At 44.4% G+C, this 21927-nt stretch overlaps 1 protein-coding gene across 3 annotated transcripts in view; it reads left to right on the top strand.

The window, feature by feature from the left end:
* Positions 1-4443: 4443 nt before the first annotated feature.
* Positions 4444-21927, top strand: part of NINL (ninein like) — a 51877-nt gene continuing 34393 nt past the window's right edge. The window contains exon 1 of one of the 3 annotated variants that reach the window (XM_083432874.1): positions 4444-4766. The gene's annotated coding sequence lies outside the window, so the exon portion shown is untranslated. Of the gene's footprint in view, positions 4767-20077; positions 20099-21475; positions 21801-21927 lie in introns of those variants that run through there. The other 2 variants (XM_083432876.1, XM_083432875.1) reach the window with 2 other exon arrangements.

The following is a 21927-nucleotide window of genomic DNA, read 5'->3' as shown; positions in this document are numbered from 1 at the left end:
AAAGCAGCATCATAATTAACAGTGAAACAAAATGTTGTCGCTTTAAGTATTTTTAAAATACAAAAGTTTCCTCTTTTGCTTTGAGCAGGCTGGGGTTGAGGAATGTCAGGCATGTGTCTATTTGCCATGTTTGAGGCAGGAGTTTTAAATGGCAAAGCGGTTCAGATTGAAGGGTTTGACAAAGTTGCCCAAAGCTTATTTTATAGACCTGCCACCCATTTCACTGAAAACATCTGCATTCACACCATACATTTAAACCCCACATGCACCCCTGTAAAGAATCCTAGAAACTGTAGTCTACTCACTACAGAGCTACAATTCTCAGGATTCTTGGGTGTGTATGTGGGTGAATGTGCTTTGTGCAGTAAGGCTGGTTTTAAAGCCAAGAGAACAGTACTTGTTCATTTCGTTAAATATATAATAAATTGATAATTTACAGTTTATCGTTTCAGCTGCAATGTCTCAAATATGAGATCAGGGGTGGCTTTCTGACACTAGAGAGCACGGCAAATGCAGGAATCTTGCAACTACAGCATCCCTGACAAATGGCTATCCATTCTCTGCTTAAATGCCTCCAGTGAAGGTGAGCCCATGAACTCCTGAGGCAGTCTGTTCCACTGTTAAACAGCTCTTACCATTAGACAGTTTCTTCCTGCAGTGGAGGTCTAGGATTCACCAGGGATTTGTGGCTGAGCGGGTCAACTGCACCACAGAGCCCTGTATACCTCCCGAGCAGATTAGGCACTGTTGTCTAGAACAGGCACCCAGGTTGCTTGATGCATCTCCTATGGGTGACCATGGACTTGGAGTGTGCACAGCAGTAGAAGACCAGCAAATGTCTGAGCTTATGTGTGTGGCCAGGCTGCTGTGAGTGACATACAGCCAGAGCTGACTCAACCATTAGGTGAACTGAAGCAGCTGCCTCAGGCACCAGAAGCCCCCAAAGTGGCAGCTGAATCCTAAGTTCTTCATCCCTACTGCCATTCCTGCTTGCCAGGCAAGCAGAATAAAGTTTCCTCGGGTGCCTGATGGTCTGCTCCCAATGCCGCCTCTTTTCCTGCATAACTAGTTTTGTCTAATTTTGAACCAGAAATATTGTGGTGCACTATTCCTGGAATACTGCAATACCCAGTTGATGCCGGGAGCGAATGGAACAAGTTCCTATTCTGTCTCCCAGTTCCAAAAATATATTTAATACAAACACTCCACAAGTAGCAGACATACCAGATATTGCACTGATAATAATAGATACTGACACTTGATCTTAGTCAATTGGCTGAGAAGCAATGCCAGTTGTTCGGGAAACACATAGGGAACTACTTTTCCAATGGATTCTTGGGTACCCAAGAGCAAATAGAGGCTATAAAATGCTCACTGCTGCAATGTTTCCAGGTTTACAAAATATACTCCAACAACATTTATTATGTCCATTGTCCAACCAAGCAGCCTCTTGATGGACACTTTAATCTCAGCAATTCTGGATTTTCTCAACCGTGTCAATTTCTCAACTGGTTGGCTGGCCCGTTGTGATACATCTTTGGTGCAGTGTTTGCATAAACCCATCCATTTACTTTTCACGCTCTGTGTAACTGTTAGCTCACTGCATGCCAGTGGAGGTCCCAAGTGTTTCAGTTGGATAGCTTTCTGTTCTTCAGATAAAATAATGCAAAAACACAGCTATGTGAGCAGAACACTCATGTTTACATTAAAAATTGTGCCCCTTAGTAAAGGGGTGTTTGCAGGAAAAACATTGCTATGCTGTAAATGAGTTTTCTGCACATAATAACCGCAGGGGGAAAAGTATCTGGTTGGTTTTGCATACCCTTTGAAACTTGGCAGAGGCCAGTCCATTAGGGCAAATGCCCCACCAACCTTCATCTGCCCTCAGCCAAATATTTTTATTTTTAAAAAAACATTGCATCTGAGTCTGTTTTCTGTCAGACACATTAGTCACACTTGATCATGCTATATTTGTGACTCTCAGAAATGGGGAGCGGGGGAGATGGGGACAGATAGCAGTGATTCAGCCTTTATCATGCGGAACGAAGGAAGCATTTCTTAACCATTTAGATGAAAGAAGTTAGGGAGAAGCTTGACATTGGTTTGAAGTATGCGGGTTCTAGACCAAATGAAATTAATGGCCCCAAATTTCAATAACTCTACTCTGACATCACATTCACACATTTAAAGTACTGCAATACCACTTTTAAGCAGTCATGGCTTTCCCCACAGAGAACTTGTAGTTTGTTCAGGCTGCTGAGAGTTGCTAATAGACCCCCTATTTTCCTCAAAGACTGACAATTCTCAGAGCAGTTTATCGATCAATCCCTCTTCACAGAGAACTCAGAGAATTGCAGCTCTGGGAGGGGAATATGGCAGGCTTCCTAACTCTCCACACCCTTAACAAACTCCGACTCCCAGAATTCCTTGGGGGAAGCCATGGCTGTTTAAAGTGGTATCATAGTGCTCTTAATGTATGGTGTGAACACGGCTGAATACTGTACAGTGGTACCTCGAGTTACATACGCTTCAGGTTACATACGCTTCAGGTTACAGACTCCGCTAACCCAGAAATAGTACCTCAGGTTAAGAACTTTGCTTCAGGATGAGAACAGAAATCGTGCTCCGGTGGCATGGCAGCAGCAGAAGGCCCCATTAGCTAAAGTGGTGCTTCAGGTTAAGAACAGTTTCAGGTTAAGAACGGACTTCCGGAACGAATTAAGTACTAAACCCGAGGTACCACTGTATATACACAGGGCCGTAGCTAGGGGGTGGTGAGGTGGGCCCCCACCAGGGGCACAAGCAATGGGGCGGGCAAAATCGGCTTTAAAATATGTCCATAAATATAAATATTGATTATTGCCTCATAAGAAATGGTTTTAAATTGGTGAATTGAATGTGTGGAGGCGGGGAGGGGGTTAGAAGAGAGGCGGAAAGAAGAGCTAATTTGTCCGTGGCTAGGGAGCACAATCTGGACAGTTCTGCCAGGGGCGCAAGATCACCTAGCTACGGCTCTGTATATACAGCATGTGAAGGTAAAGAACCCCTGGACGGTTAAGAGGCGCTCATCTCGCTCCAGGCCGAGGGAGACAGCATTTGTCCACAGACAGATTTCTAGCTCATGTGGCCAGCATGACTAAACCGCTTCTGGCGCAACGGGACACTGTGACGGAAGCCACAGCGCACAGAAACGCCATCTACATAAGGTGTGCAGGGGCAAGTAAGTCCTACTGAACTTCAAAAGTCTTGCTCCTTAGCAAAAATGCTTAGCAGCTCAGAAAGCCAATTACACTTGCCAGTGTTGAATTTAGAGCAGTGCAGGCTGTCGTCCCCCGCAGGGCGCCAAGCCGAGGCCGTTCAAAATAACAATACTTATATTCAGTGCGTTTTTCTGGGATATGCATACCCCTAAACGTTTTGTGAATCTAAGTTTGGCCTCACTGAGGGGCAGTATTTCAATATGAGTAGGAAAATGAGAGTACCCCTAATCATTATTTTTAGGGGGGGAAAGCACTGCCTATATTTATGGGCGTACCTACTGAGTAGATTCATAAGAAAAGCAACTGTTCCAGAGCTGGATTTTGGTTTGATGAGGCCCTAAGCCAGGGGTCAGCAAACTTTTTCAGCCGGGGGCCAGTCCACCATCCCTCAGACATTGGGGTGGTGGTGGACTATATTTTGAAAAAAATAAATGAACAAATTCCTATGCCCCACAAATAACCCAGAGATGCATTTTAAATAAAAGCACACATTCTACTCATGTAAAAACACGCTGATTCCCGGACCGTCCATGGGCTGGATTTAGACGGCAATTGGGCCGGATCCGGTCCCTGAGCCTTAGTTTGCCTACCCATGCTAAGCTACTGAAGGTAACAGGGCCCTTTATATGTCCAGCTGTTCTTTGTCAACAACAAATTGTCGGTTTTTGTGTGTTGAATATATGCTATATGGTAATTTATGGACCTAATCGGTATCGAAAGCCATTTGCACATAACAAATAGGGCCCTACACAACACAAAACACTGTTGCTGCATGTAGGTTTTATTTTATTTGTTTTGTATCTTATATTTTGGAAATGTACATCCAGGGGTTTTTTTCCCCTTTCAATTTTTTGGGGGGCCCGCAAGAGAGTGGGCCCCTAAGCCGTACCGAAATGAATAATTGTGAAAATAATAATAAATATCTGGTGGGGCGCCAAATTTTGCCCTTGCTCAGGGCGCCATAACGCCCAAGTTCGCCCCGGCACTTGCTGGCCGGCGGTGGTGTCCCCTGTTCCCGGCTTGGCTTCCGCAGCCCTGCAGCCAGGGCACCTGCCGGCTCCTCCAAGCCAGCAGAGGAGGCCAGAAAGCCCATGAAGCCACGCTGGAAGCGAGCCCGGCAGCAGGAGGAGAAGAGGGCGAGAGCAGTGCTCGTCCCCCAGAGGCGCAGCCCTCGCCGAGAGGTCGGTCCCCTGCCTGGGAAGAGGAGCGCGCAGGAGAGCCGTTGCGCGCCGCGTCTGCTCCTGAAAGGAATCCGGGGTGGGCGGAGCGGGCTGGGGAGGCTGCAAGGGAAAAACCGCCTGCGAGCCGGAGGCTGCTCGCTTCAGCGTGGACGTCCTCAAGGGAGGAGCATCGGCGGCAGCCTCGGGAGAAAGGGAAGCAGAGCACGCTGGCATTGGCCGAGGGGACACAAAGGGGCCGCGAGCGGCGGAAGGTCGTTTTCTGCAGGGGAGATGCTGCGGGCGCGGCGCGGGTGGTAGAAGGGAGAGAAGCGGCCGGAGGAGAGAGGTGGGTACCGCTGAGACGCCCACCGCCCCACCTTTGCTCCTTAGGTTGACTCTGGCTTCTGTGGAGCCCCCCACCCGCCCCTCAAATTATCTTCTCCGCCCTCAAATTATCTTCTGGGACAAGGGAAGCCAGGGAGTTTTGTCGGGGAGTTGATCCTGGCTCTGCAACTTGGGCGGCAGATTGTCTCCCAGAACCATAGACTTGGAAGGGAACCCCGAGGGTCGTCTAGTCCAGCCCCCTGCGACGCAGGAATCTCAACCGAAGCATGCATCGCGCGTGTTTACATTTTGTGGAGGGGCGACGGCAAGGATGAACCTCCCTGTTCTTATATCTGCGTTTCAACTTCTGTACGAGTCTTTTTTGGCGTGGCTGCTCCTCTTTGAGACCAGCTTTTTTTTGCCGTTGGGCTTTTAAAATCCGAGTTTCCTCACCAGCCAGGGAGGTTGTGCTTCTAAGAGGTTTCCCCCGCCCGCTTTTCTCTGTGGGGTGACCTTTTGTCGATACTCTTTTTCCACATTTCTTCCCTCCAGCTCTCCAAACTGGCTGGGTCCTGCCTTGAAATCCCTCTCCTTTCTCATGTACCTGGTGCTTCCTTCCTCGCCAAATGTGTAGCTTGTGCTATTATATGAAGAGCCTGGTCCTAAAAGCAACCAAAACTTTATTTTGAAATCTCGTCTCTGCACCTTCTCCGTTTTTAAAGAGAAGTAGGTTGCAAGGAACACCAGCTGTTGTTTTGTCTGGTTTTTATAGTATAAACTCCTCCTCTATTAGTTCCTCTTGTGTGGAGGGAGTTTGGGGTGTAGGAGGAATTCGGCCATCCATCTCTTGCATCAAATTTAAGGCAAAATTTCCCAGCTTACCCCCTTTCAGCTCCCCCTCCCCAGTCATCAGCTGTGACCCATTTACACTGCACTTGAAATGTAAACTGGTTTAGGTAGCTGTCCTAACCCTGCTTACCTAGCTGTAAGCTCCATTGAATTCAATATGACTTACTTATGAGTAGCAGTGCTGTTAATTTCATTAGTCAGTTGCTTTTTTTAAAAAAGGAACTTAAAGTGACATGGTTAGGATTGCTCTGTTAGTCCTAGACAAATGTAAACTAACAACAGCTAACTATTTGAGCATCCTCTGCCCTCAGGATGTGCTGGGTGGGACAGATGTGGCCCAACACATCTGTAAGGCACCTGGTTGATGAAGGCTCCCTTAGGGCCTATGAGACTTGTTCTGCCCTGTTCCGTATTGTTTTCCCTTGCCCAAAGGAGAAAATATTGTTCTAGGAGTGACCAGAGGACTGTTGGATATCCATATTGAAGGATATGTGGCCTTTACCTACTTTTTCTAGATGCCCAATCCAAAGTATCAGGGAAAGGGCCATCACTCAGTGCCAGAAGATCTCCTCAATTTCAGAAGGCTTCAGATTCAATTCTGAACACCTGTAGGTAGGGCTCAGAGATATTTCCTGCCTGAAACCGAGACAATACTGAGCTGGATGGACCAAGGCTGTAACTCACTATAAGGCACCATCTTGTGTTTAATTACACTTGTGTCTTGCTGTTCTTCCAAGGAACCCTGAGTGACATTTTAAACTCATGTGTGCCCTTGGGAGTTTTGTTGTATTATTCTGGAAGACATAGAATCATAGAATCATAGAATCATAGAATCATAGAGTTGGAAGAGACCACAAGGGTCATCGAGTCCAACCCCCTGCCAAGCAGGAAACACCATCAGAGCACTCCTGACATATGGTTGTCAAGCCTCTGCTTAAAGACCTCCAAAGAAGGAGACTCCACCACACTCCTTGGCAGCAAATTCCACTGTCGAACAGCTCTTACTGTCAGAAAGTTCTTCCTAATGTTTAGGTGGAATCTTCTTTCTTGTAGTTTGTATCCATTGCTCCGTGTCCGCTTTTCTGGAGCAGCAGAAAACAACCTTTCTCCCTCCTCTATGTGACATCCTTTTATATATTTGAACATGGCTATCATATCACCCCTTAACCTCCTCTTCTCCAGGCTAAACATGCCCAGCTCCCTTAGCCGATCCTCATAAGGCATTGTTTCCAGGCCTTTGACCATTTTGGTTGCCCTCCTCTGTACACGTTCTAGTTTGTCAGTGTCCTTCTTGAACTGTGGTGCCCAGAACTGGACACAGTACTCCAGGTGAGGTCTGACCAGAGCAGAATACAGTGGCACTATAACTTCCCTTGATCTAGATGCTATACTCCTATTGATGCAGCCCAGAATTGCATTGGCTTTTTTAGCTGCCGCGTCACACTGTTGGCTCATGTTAAGTTTGTGGTCAACCAAGACTCCTAGATCCTTTTCACATGTACTGCTCTCAAGCCAGGTGTCACCCATCTTGTATTTGTGCCTCTCATTTTTTTTGCCCAAGTGCAATACTTTACATTTCTCCCTGTTAAAATTCATCTTGTTTGTTTTGGCCCAGTTCTCTAATCTGTCAAGGTCGTTTTGAAGTGTGATCCTGTCTTCTGGGGTGTTAGCCACCCCTCCCAGTTTGGTGTCATCTGCAAATTTGATCAGGATGCCCTTGAGTCCATCATCCAAGTCGTTGATAAAGATGTTGAATAAGACCGGGCCCAAGACAGAACCCTGTGGCACCCCACTAGTCACTCTTCTCCAGGATGAAGAGGAACCATTGATGAGCACCCTTTGGGTCCGGTCAGTCAGCCAGTTACAAATCCACTGAGTGGTAGCATAGTCAAGACCGCATTTTACCAGCTTCTTTACAAGAATATCATGGGGCACCTTGTCAAATGCCTTGCTGAAATCAAGGTAGACTACATCCACTGCGTTCCCTTCATCTACCAGGCTTGTAATTCTGTCAAAAAATGAGATCAGGTTAGTCTGACATGACTTATTTTTCAGAAATCCATGCTGACTATTGGTGATCACAGCATTCCTTTCTAGGTGCTCACAGATTGTTTGCTTAATGATCTGCTCCAGAATCTTCCCTGGTATTGATGTTAGACTGACTGGGCGGTAATTATTTGGGTCCTCTCTTTTCCCCTTTTTGAAAATAGGGACAACATTTGCCCTCCTCCAGTCTGCCGGGACTTCGCCTGTTCTCCAGGAATTCTCAAAGATGACTGCCAGTGGTTCTGAGATCACATCTGCCAGTTCTTTTAATACTCTTGGATGCAGTTCATCTGGCCCTGGAGACTTGAATACATCTAAACTAGCCAAGTATTCTTGTACTATCTCCTTAGTTATTCTGGGCTGTGTTTCCTCTGCTGAATCATTTCCTCCAAATTCTTCAGGTCGGGCATTGTTTTCTTTATCGGAGAAGACTGAGGCAAAGAAGGCATTGAGGAGTTCAGCCCTTTCTGTGTCCCCTGTTTGCATTTCACCATCTTCTCCTCTGAGTGACCCCACTGTTTCTTTGTTCTTCCTTTTGCTACGAACATACCCATAGAAGCCTTTTTTGTTGCTTTTAACCTCTCTAGCAAGCCTGAGTTCATTCTGTGCTTTAGCTTTTCTGACTTTGTGTCTACACGTGCTGGCTATTTGTTTGAATTCCTCTTTGGTGGTTTCCCCCCTTTTCCATTTTTTGTACACATCCTTTTTTAATCTTAACTCAGTTAAAAGTTCTTTAGATAGCCACCCTGGCTTCTTTAGGCACCTTCCATGTTTCCGTCTCATTGGTATTGCCTGAAGTTGTGCTTTTACTATCTCCCTCTTAACAAACTCCCAGCCATCATGAACTCCCTTTCCTTTTAGTATTACTGTCCATGGGATCTCACCCAGCACTTCCCTAAGTTTTATGAAGTCGGCTTTCTTAAAGTCAAGAAATTGATTCCTAGTATGCTTGGCTGCTCCTTTCCGTTGTATAGTAAACTTCAGAAGAGCATGATCACTTGCGCCTAATGATCCTTCCACTTCTACCCCATTAACCAGGTCATCGACATTGGTTAGGACCAGATCTAAAATGGCTGTTCCTCTTGTTGCTTCTCCCACTTTCTGGACAATGAAGTTGTCTGCAAGGCCAGTGAGGAATCTGTTTGACCTTATGCTCTTGGCTGAGTTTGACATCCAACAAATATCTGGGTAATTGAAGTCCCCCATTACTACTATCTCCCTTCCTTTTGCATGCTTGGCCATCTGTTCCAGGAAGGCATCATCTATGTCCTCCGTTTGGCTTGGGGATCTATAGTAAACTCCCACAATGAGGTCACTATTATTCTTCTCTCCCTTAATTTTGACCCAAATGCTCTCACTTTGGCTTTGAGGTTCTAAATCTTGGATCTCTTCACAGGTATACACATCCCTGACATATAACGCCACTCCTCCTCCTTTCTTGTCTGGTCTGTTTCTCTGAAATAGATTGTATCCCTCCATTTTTACATTCCAATCGTGGGACTTATCCCACCAGGTTTCAGTGATGCCTATTATGTCATATTTAGTTTGCTGTACCAAGAGCTCAAGCTCATCTTGTTTATTTCCCATGCTTTGTGCATTAGTGTACAAACATTGGAGTCCATTAGTCATTCCCCCGTGTCTCTTATTTAAGGATTTTTTCCTCCCACCACTAGGTCTGCTTGCTGTTTGCTCCATTTGGTCTATGACATTTGGATGATCATCTTCATCAATTAATAGACTCCTACCTTCAGGAGCACTGTCTCCCTCCCCCGCATTAGTCAGTTTAAAGCCCTCCTGATGAGGTTTCTTAGTTTTTTGGCAAAAACATTCCTCCCAACCGTTGTGAGGTGCAGCCCATCGCTTGCCAGAAGTCCATCCTCAAGAAACTGCAGTCCGTGATCTAAGAATCCAAACCGTTCCTGTTTACACCATTTGCGAAGCCAGCTGTTTACTTCCACTATTTTCCTCTCTCTCCCTGGGCCACGTCGTTCAACTGGGAGGACAGATGAGATGACGATTTGTGCATTTAATTGCTTCAATTTCCTGCCAAGAGCCTTGTAGTCTCTTTTGATCTTCTGGAGGCTATTGCTTGCAGTGTCATTGGTTCCCACATGAACCAAGAGGAAGGGGTATTTGTCAGTGGGTTTTATGATTCCTTGCAGTCGTTCAGTTACATCTTGGATCTTAGCCCCGGGGAGACAGCACACTTCCCGAGACATCTTGTCAGGCCCACAGATCACTGCTTCTGTTCCCCTCAGTAAGGAATCCCCTATCACCACTACACGCCTTCTCTTAGGTTTGGTCAGGGTTCTTCCGTGAGCGGTCCGTTCCAAGGTCGCCTGCACATTCCCTGAGGACTGACTTTGCTGCTCATCTTCATATACGTGATCGACTGTAATGAGGGAGAGATCCTCAAATGGAGTCTGCTCTTCGTCTTCCATGCTAGGGGAGAGGACCTCAAAGCGATTGTGTATTTCTAGACAATCAGAGCGAACCCTGGGCCTCCTACTTCTTTGAGTCACGTTTCTCCACATATCGGGCTCCTGTGTTGGTGAACTAGCCGCCTCCTCAGGGGAGTCCCCTGTCTCCTCCTTGGTGGAGACGGTGTGCTCTGTTGCTTCCAAGAAGAGCTCCAGCTCTCTAATTCTTTGGAGCGTAGCTACACGTTCCTCCAGTTGCTGGACTTTGTCTTTTAGGAGGGCAATCAACATGCAATTGCTGCACGTAAAGCTGCCTGCAACCTTTGGCAAGATGGCAAACATTGCACAGGAACCGCAGGCAACTGCAGCTGTTCCCTCCCCCTCCATCTTGAGAATGTGTCGTTGGGCTTGAGACTAGCTCCCCTAAATCTAAAAGATGGTTCAAACTGCGCGCGCCGATAGGCGCGCGCCGCTGCCCTGCAAACACTGATAAGCTCCTCCCACAGCTAATCACCTGCCTCAACAGAAACCCTGCCCCCTCTGACCTTTGACCAGGGAAAGCAGCTAATCAGCCACAAGAATCACACACACAAGAAACCCCTTTTGGCTCCTTCTTCAGCCGCTGCCCTGCAAACACTGATAAGCTCCTCCCACAGCTAATCACCTGCCTCAACAGAAACCCTGCCCCCTCTGACCTTTGACCAGGGAAAGCAGCTAATCAGCCACAAGAATCACACACACAAGAAACCCCTTTTGGCTCCTTCTTCAGCCGCTGCCCTGCAAACACTGATAAGCTCCTCCCACAGCTAATCACCTGCCTCAACAGAAACCCTGCCCCCTCTGACCTTTGACCAGGGAAAGCAGCTAATCAGCCACAAGAATCACACACACAAGAAACCCCTTTTGGCTCCTCCTTCAGCCGCTGCCCTGCAAACACTGATAAGCTCCTCCCACAGCTAATCACCTGCCTCAACAGAAACCCTGCCCCCTCTGACCTTTGACCAGGGAAAGCAGCTAATCAGCCACAAGAATCACACACACAAGAAACCCCTTTTGGCTCCTTCTTCAGCCGCTGCCCTGCAAACACTGCAGTGCTTCTGACAGAACAAATCCCCACCATGCATTTCTTACTGTAAAAGCAAAGCTTTGGGGGTTGTAAGAGTTAAAGCGTGCCTCCATCTTCAAATCAGAATAAGGCTGTACCTCAGCTATGAGCAAGGATTTTCAAAGTTTTGTTGCAGCAAGTTTCCACTAGCCAAATGGTTTGTATCTTTCCAAGTGTAAGAAAGACAAACATCAGTTGACCCACGGAGCTCAGCTTTGTCCCAGGCATGAAGCCAAGTCTATTAATGGTGGGTTTTTTGTTTTGAAAAGAAAACCGGCCTGTTGGCAGGCTTCAAGGTTCTCAAAAAAGCATATAATTAAGTAAATATTGAATGGAGGGGGGGAATAAGATGAGCTGTTGTTGTCCCAGTTCACACTTTGCAATTTTAAGGAGTACACTTATAGCACCTTAGGGTGAAGACAATCAAAAGTCTTGTAACATGATTTAACCACAGGATTTTAGAATTTTCCAGCACTGAACTCAGCTTTGTGTTTGGGATAGAAGTATACAGCAATAGAAGGCCATATTAAACTATATTTTATGTTGACATATTTTGTCGACTTAAAATTGTTGAACAAACGCATCTATAATTTGTTATACCTTGATCTTAATTGTAAAGTAACCCCTCATTTTGTATTATTCGGCAGCTCTGACCTGTAGAGTATAACTAACAGGTTAAGATCTATATGTGCCTTTTGCACTTTACCGTTAAGGACCTTGGTTTCTTATAAATCACAAATGCAGGGAGGAAAATTAGTTTTATTTTGCACTAGAGGTTTAATAGACAGTTATGCCATCAATTTATGAGATCCATGCACAGACAAAGATATACCAGAAATGGTTGAGAATGTATTTTCATATTTTGTTGGAGGCCGCCCATAGTGGCTGGGGAAGCCCAGCCAGATGGGCGGGGTAATAATAATAATCATAATAATCATAATTTATTATTATTATTGTGGTGATGTGTTACAGATTTGTTACAGTATAGGCTTTTCCGCATTGCAGCCCATATATCATCAGATATCTCTGTTATCCTTGCTTATTTAGCAGATAGACAGGATCCTACCTGTCCCATGTGCTCAGCTGGGCCTGCTTTGTGTCCTGCCACCAGCTGAGGCACAGCTGATGGGAAAAGGAGAGATTGCCCAGATTATGGAATTCCCTGCCCAATGAGGGCACCCTGTGCCTCATAGTTTTACTGGTGTATTATAGTTTCCAGCGCCAAGTTAAGACGGTTTTTGTATATGAACGCATGTTGGTGTTTACAGCACACTTCTAACTATGTCAACTTAGAAGTCCTCTTGAATTCAGTGGGGCTTACTTCCAAGTAAACGGGGTTAGGATTGCAGTGCATCTCTGTGTGTGCATGTATTCTGTGTTGCTTTCATTTTCAGTGCTGACGTACTTTTTACACTTTTAATTAATTTAAACATTTTAATGTTTATTTTGATCTACCTTGGGAACTCAAGAGTGGAAAGGCAGGGTATAAATGTTGTAATAAATGCCCCAGAACACTCTCTCAAGAGATGTTAGAAAGCTGCCAGGTTTGTGATGAGTGGGAGCAGGCAAGCCCAGTTGAGATAGTAATTCCTTTCTGTTTTGTGTAGAGGCTTGAGAAGGAAGCTCATGACTCCTTGTATCAATTTATGCCCTTGTGGGGGGAGGCTTATTCTAGCCTTTGATAATCTACTCCTTATTATGACTGATGTCATTCGTCAACCTTGAATGCAGTCAGTGTGAAAGCATTGTGGTCTGTCTGTAACAATATAACTGTAATGAGATTTTACAGCTCCCCCCATCCCCAGAGAGTGACTTTGGGAAAAACAACAACTTTGCATTGTCTGATTCTGAGCATTCTTATAACCTTGGCTCATTTTGTAAGGGGTTGCTCAGTCTTCAGCCTGGTATACCTTGTGGAGAAGGGCGTAGCTCAGGGCTTAGAGCAGAAGGTCTCAGGCTGAATCCCTAGCATCCCCTCCTGGGGCAGGGAAAGACTCCTGATTATTGCATATAAATGCAAAGCATAAATAAATTGTATGCTTTTCAGAAGATGAATAGATGGCTAGAAATTAAAGAGATCTGGATCGCTTTCAAGTTATATATGCGTATGTATAGACCAATTTCTTTTTAAAGTCTATCATACAAGTCCAATGGGCAGGTACAACCAAAAGACTAAACACAGAATAATGAAACAGCCAAATTTAAATTACATTTTTTGTTACCTTTTAAGAATGCAGGATTCACCCTTTCAGATATATCAATTTTGAGGTGACGGGAAGATTAAGGACTTGCGTCAGGGTTCAGTTGTCTGCACGTGGGTGTATTTAGCATTAAACTGTAGAAAAACAGTACCTTTAAAAAACATTTGTTGTGATTTTTTAAATTATTATTATTTTTCTGTTGAACTTTTAATGCCAGCGTGATCAGGAAAAGCTAAAGACTCTTACCAAAATTTCAGTTTGTCTGTGTAACTGAGACAACGCAGGAACATAAAAATGTAAAGGTAAATGATAACAAACATAGAAAAAGTCTAGGAAAATATTTCAGATTCCTAGATATTTGTGACAAAAATTGACTTACCCAGGCGATTGGACATTTGCCACTGGTTCAGCCCCATCTGAAAGAAAGACTCAACAGTATTGTAGAAATGAGTTTTATTCTTGAAAGTTGTAGGAAGAACGCAGAAATTATGCTTACATTTAAATGATTAAAAATGAATAGCTGTGTGTGGTCTGCCAAATTTCTCTCTTTCACAAGTACTTTAATTTTTGGAGCTTAGACTTTTGAGGGAGAACATTATTTCTTAATACACAACTAATTTGGTGTCAATTTCAATCTGCCAAGAAGATTTATTTAAGAGGTTGTAAATTCACCTCGCTACATTCCTGCTTGCAAAACAATTCCTTGAAGGGAAACAGAACTGAAGCCTCTAAATTTGCTAGGCTCGTTGTTCAAAAAAATTAGAAATGGGCACAAGGGTTATAATCTAAAGATAAGATTCATTAGGAAGGAAATAGAAGGAAGAAAAAACTTGAATAGCTGTTGCACTCTTGTGGGGGAGCCCCTTCACCCTTCTCAGTGACCCAGGGTCTTGGGTCTTCTGATGGAAGTGGCATGGTCCTAGGTAGTAACAACATCCATATTCATTGTGAAGTGGCTTGGTGCTAATGGGTGTGAGATAATGGAGCTTGAGCAAATGGGGTCCTTGTATGTTAAAAATGGGTCCGGGTTTTTGTGTGTGCCTCTTGCAAATAATTATTTTAGTTTCCCAATAACCTGCTTGTGTGCTAAGATAATGTTCTGAGGCCCTTCCCTTGACGCTCCTGCCTTCTAAAGTGAGGCAGATGTTCACTAGGAAAATAACATTTCCAGCTGTTGCCCTCTGTTTGTGGAACTCTCAAGTGGTCTCCTTGCTGTTCTCTTAAAATATTTTTTTTTCAATGCCAGGCAAATGGCTTTAATTGCTTTTAGTTGAAATTTTAGTCTGCTGCTGTTTTTAGTTTTTTTTAATTGTGATTTTGATTATATATATGTTTTAAATGTAATTGTAAGCTACTCTAGGATCTCAACTGAAGTGAAAGTCGGGATATTAAGATTTTATGAATAATTGGTGGGTGTTCAGTGTCTCCCCACATTTTGGGCTACATCTCTAGCCAATGAGAAGGAGCTTTTCCAAGTTTGTGAAAGTGATTTCCTTGTTTTCGCTGAAGCGAGTGAGAATCTCACTGCCACAAGAACATTCTTCATATTTAGTTTTTTAACCCAAATGTGTATTTGATGTGAGGGAGTTGAAAAACTTAGACCTTCCTTCTGCATTGTTGATTAATCTCAACAATGGGATGACATTGTATTATTCGCAGTTGAGTTCAAATGCAGTGATATTTAAATTTCTGGGCTCTTCTGAGTTGGATCCGATGAGACAAAGTTTTTATAAGCAGGAACATTTGGCAGGGATACAAGTCAAAACTATAATACAAATGTCTGCTAGCAGAAAAGACTTCATGACAGCTAACTTGGAGTCTGTTTTGACCAAGCTTTGTGGTTGTGTTTCAGTTTTGCTAGTGAGAGAAATATGATGTGATCTTCAATCAATTGTGCCAGGCTTAGGCTCATAAAAATAATGTGTTCGTGAGGTTTTGAAGTGAATTAGCTGAAGATTTCAGCTATACAAAGTCCTGTGCATGAGCAATCTGCTTTTCTGTGTGCCGTCATGTTGCATGCAGTAGTTTGGTTATTGGAAACCAAGGAAGCAATGTTTTGTTCAGTTGACTGTAGAAACTAATGGACCTAAGTTAGCCATGTCCATTAATTTCTGTGGGTGTCCTTGGAGTATTTCTAACATTGGCTCCATCCCATGGTGGCTTTTACTTTAAGAAAACCCGGTTCAGTAGAAGGCTGTCTCAAATAATATTCACTTCTGTGTAATCTTATTTTTTGCTTTGCACATTAAATACATATTTGAAAGCAGTTCCTCCAGACAGTGCTGTTGTCCTCAGGTCTTGCTTGTGTGTTTCCCAAACGCATCTGGTTGACCACTTATGAAAACAGGATGCTGGAGTAGATGGGCCATTGGCCTGATCCTGCAAGCTCTTCCTATGTTCTTATGGTGCCTCCTCCGCCCTCCTTGGAGAGCTGTCTTCAAGAGCACAGCTCAGGAACCTTTGGCTCTTCAAATGTGGTTGGATTCTTGCTCCTCTCATTCCCAGTCAGCGTTGCCAATGGCAAGAGATAATGGTGGTTGTAATCCAAACAAATTATAGAGGGCTCCCAAGTTCTCCATCCTTCTGTAGAGCCTCTGAAGAAGGAGCTGAGCCATGAAAAGTGAGAAATCTAGTATCTCGTGCTGAAAGCAAATCATTAACATTGCTCAAAGGAAAAAATAGGGACAGGGATTTACCAGGGACAGGTAGCAGCACATAGATTCTGTCCCTGGTAAATAGGGGTCTTTGGAACATATGGGATAGTGATCCTATTGTGGCCTTACACTCAATGCATTTTATTCAAACATGCCATCTGTTTTCCGGGATTAAGCTTTTTTGGGGGGATAGGAACTGGTTCTACATGGTTGCATCAAGGGTTGCCTATTCAAAGCACTGATTAGCTCTGCTAATTCAAACAATATTTCAAATACAACACTGCAATTAAAAGGTTAGTGGTCAAATGTCTGTGTGATAAAGATGGACATAGTCATCTTTAAAATATATGAAAAGGCAGACAGTCTATCTAAAGCGTTGGGATGGAGAGTGAACAAGAAAACAGAACAGACGGAACCTTTGATTTGTTGATCAGTATGTTTTTAATTTGTGTTCCAGATGCAGCAGCAATCTGAATAATATGGTATGTTGGGGGGGGGGAATGGAAATGTGCTGTGACTCACATTTTGTCTGTAAGCACTCTGTAGCAAATTTTAAACACAGAAAAGAACGGTGTAGGAAGGACCTTTTTCGCCCCTAAGGTAGGAAATGATTGTAGGAAGTGTGTTAATTATTAGTACAGCACAGCTTCCCCCGATCTGGTGCCATCCAGATGTTTTGGACATGGCTGGATCTGATGGGGGTTATAGTCCAAAACATCTGGAGGGCTTCAGGTTGTGGGACAGTCAAAACAAGTCTAAAAGAGGATGAAATGTTTTATGTAAATCATGTCTCTGTATTGGACTGAGGGACTCATAGACAGTAATTGATAAACACTTAAGGTTAGTTTTAGCATTTGTACTAAGCAAAAGAAGGGGTGTTAAAACACTGCTGCTAAATTTGTTTATTTCTTGCAATTTTTTAGTTGTAGGTTTTGAATTTTCATTCCATTCGAAAAAATAGTTTTTATCTACTATGTATTTTGGAAAGTATTTTGTTTATTTGCTATGCATTTCCACATCTCTTATGATTTAACCAAATTTTGCATGATGGTTCCTGTGAATCAAGGAGGTGGTTTTCTTCTACGTTTGGATACAGTTGGATACCATTTTAATTCAAGATGGCGGTTGAACCTTTCTGAACTGCACAGATTTTAACAACTGATTTCAAAACTGCACTGATTTTGGGCGGCGGGGGGGGGAGCATTATTAGAATTCCTGAGCAACGTGGCTAGAAGTTTGCTAGTCATTGATAATGTAAGCTTCCTTGAAGACCCTATGGTGAAAAGGCAAAGTTTAAACAAAAATAAACGATAGGAGTGAGAGGATAATAAATAGCAGGTTACAACAGCAAGATGCAGAGCATATGTTTAATACAGTAGGAGACAAGAGTGGAAGATAAGAGGATAGCTAGGGTGGGATTGGTAGAAGCCTAATGGATTGTGGGATAACAAGGAGCTTACATAAGACCGGAAAGACGGGTGGCAAATAACAGGAAAAGTTGATCTGGGCGACTGAGGGTAAGATTCAAGAAGAGAAGATAACCTTAGTATCTACTTAAAGGGCTTTCTGTTGTGAAAGCCAGTCTGTCTGCCTTCCTCTAACCCCAGTTAAATCTGTACCAGGTGCTTTCTTAAAGCCCTGGCTACTAGAATGGCATTGGTCCCAGGGTCCCTCTATGTTTTACATCCATAGCTTGCACCTGTGACTTAAAGAGCAATGTGGAACACTTTCAACCTTTTGTTTGACATGCATATTGCACCATCCATGAGAAACTCCACTGCCTCTTGCAATGTCCACTTCTATTGGGACACCATAGTGTTCAGGTAATATTAGGGAAGAGGCTCTTGTGCTTTGTTTTGTTTTGCAGAAGGTTGTGTGTTGTCTCAGTGCCTGCCCTCAATTGTTATGTTGTGTGTCAGTCTTGCTGGCATAAACAAGATCCCATTCAACTAAGACCAATCGGATGCATCTGCAAAGAAGCTTTCCCCCTTGCCTTTAGTTTAATAATCATGGGCAAGTACAGGTAGCCTGTTGTTGGCATCCATCTGTCTTGAGAGACAATGAAGTGTGCCTCAGGAGGGAAAGTCAAACTGCTGGGTTAGCAGCACCAAAGTGACTTCCCCCGGACGAAAGCTTGGGCAGTGTGTAAGGCGGTCCGGGGATGCCCAGACGACAAGACCCCACTCTCAGCCTCACTGATGTGGTCCAAAGGAAAGCAGAGCAGGGTTTAGCACCAGTTTGGCTGCAGGGGTTGCTGGAAAGAGGCGTACAAGGCACCATCCAACCATCTTAGGGTCTCCACTCTGGAGTAGGGTTTACTCCTTAGTCTTTTCTTCTCCCGAAGATAACCTGCAAGGCAATGGAGGTTTAGGGTCATAGTTTCCTTCTCCTAGATGGGCTAGCTTCCAAGGTTGATGAGCCCCATCTGCCTCTCACTTCCCTCTACAGCACATGCAGAAACCATCTTCTTGACCATTGGACCTGCTATCGTGTCTGCTCAATCCACGGGAGCCTGTCTTCACATGCAGGGGAAGTCCCTAACACACCGAGGGTTTGAGGCAGGTAGCACAAGCAGCAAAAAGGTATCTTAGTGTGTGTGGTCATGGCTGCATTGCTTTTTCTGGAGTGTGAGCATTCCCTGCACCTGCTTTGTGGCCAGATTTGGGGGATGTCTTTGTAGGCAGGTTGTCCATGGGCACTGCTCCAGAAGATACGTTAAGAATGCATCAAAAACTTGGAGAGATTTTTGTTTAAAAAGCCTTGATAATGTGTCTTCCCAGTCTTCAGAACAAACGTGGAGATGTTGTCTTGGATGAAGTGTGCCATACTTACAGTTACTGGAGTTTGTTACGATACAGTGGTACCTCGGGTTACATACGCTTCAGGTTACAGACTCTGCTAACCCAGAAATAGTGCTTCAGGTTAAGAACTTTGCTTCAGGATGAGAACAGAATTCGTGCTCTGGCAGCGCAGCGGCAGCAGGAGGCCCCATTAGCTAAAGTGGTGCTTCAGGTTAAGAACAGTTTCAGGTTAAGAACGGACCTCTGGAACGAATTAAGTACTTAACCCAAGGCACCACTGTATTAGTTTTGCTTGCAGCTGAGAGAGAGGGCAGGAAGATTCTCTATATTATTTTCCAGGCAGATGCTTAGAAGATCCTAGCTGCCTGATTTTTAAAACGAAATTTAAACCATGAGCCCTTGGGAGTTGCTGAGGTCATTCTCTAAGCTCATTACCACGCACCAGAATTACATTTGCTAACCCCGCCGCTACATAATTCGTTTTTTCCACCTGCATATTCAATTTGTGAAATTAACATTAGCGCTTGCATATAAATGAAACTCGTATGCAGATGCTGTTTTTCTGCTTATCCTGTTGATAGGGTTTTTTTTTTTATCCAGAATCCTCCATTATTTGCTCTTTGCCTCCAGCTCAATTAAGCTCCAGCAACAGTGGGGTCTCACAAGAGCAGGTGGCTGCGTGCTTGACTGGTGCAGAACACCGAAGCAGTTGGTGCTGCAGAAGTTTCCATTATAAATAGTTGTGTTGTGCTAAATACAGGCCCTACGTTAAAACTCAGTATAACTGGCATGGCACACCCAAGACATTCCTCTTGGTCGCTAATGTGGAGAATGAACTTCAGGAGACATCTCCTGGCCAGATACTACTGCCTGAGCCACTACTGGAACTCTCGATGAAATCAATGTCAGCATTATGCAACAGTAGAATTAAGAATGCAAAGCCAACTGTACTTGGTGAGGTCAGTGGTCCATCCATCCCACAGTTGCCTTCAAACGGGACCTAGAGCTGGGCATGCCCTTGCAAAATGAGATTCTTTTGGGGAAGCTTCTGCTTCTCTGGCTGCTATAGAAGTTATATCACTATCATTATTTTGTTTGAATCTCAGAAAAGTAAATGCAGATTACAATTTAGGAGAATGTAGCTGAGGGAGCAGCCATGATCTCCACGGTGGAATTCCTCCTGAAAATATGTCAAGAGCCTGCTATTCAAAGGGATGGAAAAAAACTTGCCCACTGCTTAGAGCTCGGTCAGTTCTTCCTACATGAATCTTAAAACAGGTTTGTTTTTTGCCCAATTCTTCGGGGCGTGGGTGGGGTGGAATCAGCAGCAGGAGACTGGGGGCAAAACTGGATGGGCAAGAGGTCCACGTTCTTACGTCTGGCTGGTTTGGCCATGAGACGGTAAGGATTGTCTGATAAGCATCTTTGTGCCAGAAGTGCAGTTTGACTTGGCTTAAAGACAGACTTAATTCCTCTTAGTTCCAGCTGTTGGTGTAGCCAAGAATGCTTCCAGAATGGAAATTCTTGGCTGTGCCAAATGAAAATCTGCCTTCAAGGAGTTTGGTGATGGAGGAAGGAGGCTGTCTAGTTTCCATTTTCTCACTAGCTCTCCCTCTCCTCCAAAGCTACTTTGTTGGATAGAAATGGATGCATGGCATGCTGTACTTCTTAAACAACCACCACCACCATGGTCAATTAGTTCATTTCAAAAGGATACAACATTGAGGCAAACCCCAGACTTTTATACCCCCTCGCTCTCTTTCTATCTACAAGCTGTCGACATTCCACTCTTACGTAATGATTTGTGCCATGCCGTGAATGCTCAAGGAACTGAGCACCTAAAACAACACAAATCTCACAGATCAGCAAAGTGCCCTGGCGTGGGTGTTGCTCAGAGCAGCGGGTGAGAGGCCAGCTCCTCTGGACACTCAAAAGAGGTATGTGGTAGGAAGCTGGGTTTGTTGACATAAATGATTGAATCTTCGCCCCGTTGTATTAATTTCGGGCCATTCTGCTGTTTCTCTTGATGTAGAAATCACTCTCTCCAGCCATCTCTCTCCAGCTGTTTGATGTATTACATCTACAGTATAATGCTGACTGACCCTTAAAATGTTACGGTCAAGTCTCCCCCGGGGGGTGTTCTCTGGTACATGGGCTGCGAGTTACAACACAAATTTCCCCTTTGGTTTTTAGGTCTGTGCAATAAATTTAACCTGAGCTGACTGTTAGGGCTTTTTAAAAGAGGTTTAGAAACACAATATTTTCTCCCCGCCACCCTCCAGTGAAAGGAAATTTGGAAGGAGTTCATGTAGGAAGAAGGCCTTTGAAGGCTACTAGAGGGCTGTGTTCTGCCCTCCATGTTTTGAGGTGGTAATACATCAGGAGGGGGTAGTGCTCTTCCGATCGAATCCTGCTTGTGGGTTTACCACAGGCATGTGAGTGGCCACTGTGAGAACAGGATGCTGGACTTAGATGGGCCACTGGCCTGATCCAGGAGACTCTGCTTACAGTCTTACATTCTTTTAGGAGATTGGGCTCTTCCTCCTGAGATTCCCCTAGCAAGGGTGGGGAACTGTGGGACGGATCCAGCCTTCAGCCTCTCTTCTGCTACTGCAGCCTGCCCAAAACCTCCCTTTCAGTTTCCCACCAGATGGGCAAGAGGCACTTCATGGGAAGCTGTTGCCTCAACATACCCCAGCAGTGTGGTGCTCACCGGGTAGAGAAATGCATTGTGAGAAGTTAGAATTGTCACTTCAAATCCACTGCAAACTTTCCTCCAGTTAAAAACGACGGATTCTTTATGGTTGGAGTTTTATGCATCCAACCATCATGTACTGAACAAAGAAACCATCAAATATACAGGAAGGCAGAAGTGAATGGAAGAAGAATAGAAGGAAAACCTGGATCACGGGATACTCAAAACCTTTTCTTATAAACACAATCCCACAACACAGTTGGGGCGTAACTACTCTGTAAAGAAGTTGAGTATGTGTTTCTGCTTTCTGGAGTTAGTGCTGGCATTGGGCGGAGAAAGGCATTTTGGACAGAAAATTGTGGTGGCTAATCTGCTTTAGGCAGTTATGGTTATGGTTCCAACACGGTTATGG

The sequence above is a fragment of the Podarcis tiliguerta genome (assembly GCF_965153285.1).
Source record: "Podarcis tiliguerta genome assembly, chromosome: 3".
Classification (NCBI taxonomy): Eukaryota; Metazoa; Chordata; class Lepidosauria; order Squamata; family Lacertidae; genus Podarcis; species Podarcis tiliguerta.
Note: the sequence above shows the minus strand (reverse complement) of the source record. Positions and strands in the feature narration are given on the sequence as shown.